The sequence below is a fragment of the Notothenia coriiceps genome, unplaced genomic scaffold (genome assembly GCF_000735185.1).
Source record: "Notothenia coriiceps isolate Sejong01 unplaced genomic scaffold, NC01 NC01_scaffold00008959, whole genome shotgun sequence".
NCBI classification, from domain to species: Eukaryota; Metazoa; Chordata; class Actinopteri; order Perciformes; family Nototheniidae; genus Notothenia; species Notothenia coriiceps.
The window spans coordinates 122,652-123,084 of record NW_011341660.1 but is presented as its reverse complement, the minus strand read 5'-3'; the positions used below and the strand labels follow the sequence as shown (position 1 = coordinate 123,084).

The following is a 433-nucleotide window of genomic DNA, read 5'->3' as shown; positions in this document are numbered from 1 at the left end:
AGTTTTACCATAAAGTTCTATTTTGGTTTCATCTGACCACATGACATTCTCCCAATCCTCTTCTGGATCATCTAAATGCACTCTAGCAAACTTCAGACGGGCCTGGACATGTACTGGCTTAAGCAGGGGGACACGTCTGGCACTGCAGGATTTGAGTCCCTGGCGGCGTAGTGTGTTACTGATGGTAGCCTTTCTTACTTTGGTCCCAGCTCTCTGCAGGTCATTGACTACGTCCTCCCGTGTGGTTCTGGGATTTTTGCTCACCTTTGATCATTTTGACCCCACGGGGTGAGATCTTGCGTGGAGCCCCAGATCGAGGGAGATTATCAGTGGTCTTGTATGTCTTCCATTTTCTAATAATTGCTCCCACAGTTGATTTCTTCACACCAAGCTGCTTACCTATTGCAGATTCAGTCTTCCCAGCCTGGTGCAG

General features: G+C 48.0%; 1 protein-coding gene across 1 annotated transcript in view; it reads right to left on the bottom strand.

The window, feature by feature from the left end:
* setdb1b (SET domain bifurcated histone lysine methyltransferase 1b) overlaps positions 1-433 on the bottom strand; it is an 8,665-nt gene that overhangs the window by 7,941 nt on the left and 291 nt on the right. The window lies entirely within an intron of this gene.